The sequence below is a fragment of the Cynoglossus semilaevis genome, chromosome 18 (genome assembly GCF_000523025.1).
Source record: "Cynoglossus semilaevis isolate Cse_v1.0 chromosome 18, Cse_v1.0, whole genome shotgun sequence".
NCBI classification, from domain to species: domain Eukaryota; kingdom Metazoa; phylum Chordata; class Actinopteri; order Pleuronectiformes; family Cynoglossidae; genus Cynoglossus; species Cynoglossus semilaevis.
Genome location: NC_024324.1, coordinates 8030189 through 8033731, shown reverse-complemented (window position 1 = coordinate 8033731; position 3543 = coordinate 8030189). Strand labels below are relative to the sequence as shown.

Below are 3543 nucleotides of genomic sequence, written 5' to 3'. Positions count from 1 at the left end.
GCCCTCCACAAGGGCACATTCACAGCACATGAACTGACGTTCTTTTAGAACGAGCAGATAAAATACCAAAGAAGTGCAATTTCCCTACTGTGGCACAAATAAAGAAAATATTAAAATTGTGACATTAGCATGCACCAGCCCCTAGCATACTTAGACTGAGAACACAGTTACCTGCCCAACATTCCAGACCAAAAGGATGCAGCCTGGGCTGCAGGCGTTTAAAGGGTTAGTTGGAAAATACTTCAACGGAAACTGTTAATAATTAAACAGGCCATGACATATTTTTGGCAGTTGTTTAGCACGTCTTCAGGCTGAGGTGCTTGTATAAACAAAAATCCTAACACACTAGTAAACTGTAAAAGCAAACATTGGAATTTTCTCCACTTGAATATTTGGTCAGTCATAAAATATTTTGTGAAATATTTTAATTCGTGTCAAACATTGTGCAGCCAGGGTAGGGTTATAAGGGGTCAGGGTGTCTGTCAGACTGAGAGTTTTAACATCACCCACACCTGCTGGCCAGGATTAGTACCACAGTCAAAATGCAAGAAGATACATAAATAATAAAAGTATTTTGTTATGTAGGATTATTTTTTACATACAATTTGCTATAACTTTGCACTCAGCAAAGCTAAGATAACTCAAGTCGAACCAAGAATTGACTTAACATTGTTACAACACAAATTCACAACTACTGGTTTTCTACTGACTTTCCTACTGAAAAGAAAAGTGTGAATAACTGTTTGCTTCAACAAGCAAAATGTTTGTGATTACCCAGTTCGTTTCTTAATTATTACTTTTAAATCTCTTCACCATTCTAAATCTCCGTCAACCCTCTTCCTTTACCCACATTTCTTTGTTGAGGTAAGAGGCAGGTACATGCTTGTGCAGGTGAGAAAGCACAAAAAGCAGTTGTGCAGACCAACCTTACATTCCTTAGACATTACTGGCGCACCACAAACATCCTACAACACCAATCTGAACACTGCTCGCCTATTTTAATATCCTCTTGCTTCCAGATCAGCTCTAAACGGTGCCTCAATAGAAGTAACATCGTGTTTGATGAGACCAGCTCTGTAAAAACTTGTCATGGAATGAATCAGGAAACAAACCTATGCCTGGTTTTTGCCAAAAGCTGTTGTGTTGTTTTAAAAAAAAGACAGGAGCTCAAATTTGTACCGAGATGACATAATGGACACAAACAAGATCCTAAACCAAAGGTTGTGTGGTATATACAATTTCTGTCCACAAGAGGGCAGCACAATCTAATGAAATGAATGCGTTTCCTGCCCTGAGACATGACTTACATGTTTTGTCTGCTTTCAAAAACGTACGTGGTTATTGCCTCTATTCCATCACATTAATTTTTGAGACCTGTTTGCACAGACCTCCCCATCGGGGAAATATGTTCTCTATCAATCCTCCAGAAGCCTGTACTCGTCATTTAACACCGTCAAATATAGCACAAACAAGTAACAAGGATCTAATTAGATTATCTCCTGACTTATTACTGATCACACACCAACGCTCACATCGATGTCACAACAGAGACAGAGCCAAATGCCAACACCCCCTCCACACAAGCCCTCCTCCCCATCTCCCACACTTTCCCTTCAATCCCCTCCATCTGTCACACTCACGTCTTATGAAACCCACTTGCATGCGGTATTGATTGGATTGTGTGTGTGTGATCTCGGCACAGCTGACGACCAGTTGCACTATTAAGTGAACGCAGTCATTCATTCGGGCAATCTGACGGGTAAACTGTCGCTCTGTTCAGCTGACAGTTGGGGTCAAAGGTCATACCCAGAGCCAGATGGAGCATTTATCAGTATGTGGTCCTGTTGTTTGTCTAAGAGAGTCTGGAGAATCATTTCCTGATGTTCCACAATTGGTGCGCAATGATTTCTGCAAAGGAAATCCAATTCAATTTCTGTGAGTTAGTAAAATTCTATTGGCTATTATTTAAGGGTAAAAGTATGTTTAAAAAATGTTAAATGTTAATTTTTTACTTCTTAATATGTGTTTGCTATTAACAAATGACGATTAAGTCACACAGTTGGTGAACTTCTGAAATGGGCTGTATACTGTATAGAGTAAGGAGCAAAAGTTTAACCAGCACTAGAGTATACGTCAGACTATCTGTAATAGTAACTGAGCATCCAGCAGAGGGTGCTATATACGAGGAGTCCTAACTTTCATATTACAATTTCATCCATCTGTTGGAAAAAAAAACTACAAATATAAACGTATAAAAGTGGTCGACTTACATTACTAAATGATAATCCATTTAGCAAGTAGAAAAGCTAGTCACCTTTTTGCATCCAGCCTCTGCCCAAACCACCACCAGCTCATATACTACTTACCCCTACACTCACAGAGTTGCAGAAAAACTGACCCCGTTTCAAACGTCAGCAAATCGGTGCCATCCCACACGTGCTGTGACATGGCACTGATTCCTCCTCACAGCTGGATGCTGGGGAGCGCTCTTTGTTATTAAGACAGCAGGTGTGCAATAACTCAGCCAACACGCTGCTCCCTACGCCTTTAAAGACTGCCAGTTGCCATGGAGACAGGCTGAATGAAGCATCCAATTTACCCCCTCTCACCCCTCCACTTCATCCCTGTTAAAGAGACTGTGGCTGCGGATGAATGAATGTCACAGATAGGTGATTAGCCATCATCAGCTTTGGTGTTTCTCAATTCACCTGGTCCAGCATGCAGCCCTGGTAGTCTGAGTGTTATTATTGTTATTGCAAAATCTACAGACCGCTTTTGGTGACCTTCCTGACCTAACCTTGCATAAACAAAGAAAGTATTCTTGTCCAGGTTTATACAGTATATGGTCAATGGTCTCCAGGCAACCTCCAAAAGTCCGTAGCCTTTAACACCGCAGTACAAACAGAAATATGTGTTTATAACATCCCATTCAAACACACCAGTGAAGAAAAGCAATGTAAATGACAAGGTAGTGTTGCCGTTGGATGGATGTTTACCCTCACTCTGGTGTTTACCCTGGCTCCGTGTTGGTAAACACGGAGCAAAATCTAAATAAAAAATAAATAAAAGTGAATGCATATGAGCTTAAACCTAACTGGGTCGCACTGTGTGTCTGTCACAACTTCAATTGTGATGCAGTGTCAGTGTATTGCAGGGCCATCAGCTCTAACCGAATAAGCACAGTGTAAAGGTGACGCGGTGACGAGCCGAGTCACCTGGGGTGAGAAAACCAACAGAGTGAATAAACACTGATTGTCAGCAGCATCAGGCCTGTAAACAGCAGTCCTGCAGCGGCACTGTTAGCTGAGGCACCGCTGCACTCTGCTCTGGATGCTAGTTACCTATGAGACCTACGCGGCCCTCGCAGTCGAGTTACCGCTGCAAAAGGTAACCATCACCGCTGTGGATCAACAACTCTTAAATGTGTCACACGCGTGTTTAAGTGAAAGTATGTTGTACTGCAGAAATACAGTCTCCAACTGCGGGACAACACCGGCGCCGATGAGCCACAGCAGGCAGCGACCGCAGGAATAGCGGAATGCC

The 3543-nt window shown here is 42.2% G+C and overlaps 1 protein-coding gene across 4 annotated transcripts in view; it reads right to left on the bottom strand.

Annotated features, from left to right (window-relative positions):
• The window catches only part of jazf1a (JAZF zinc finger 1a), an 18230-nt gene that overhangs the window by 11458 nt on the left and 3229 nt on the right, over window positions 1–3543 (bottom strand). The window lies entirely within an intron of this gene.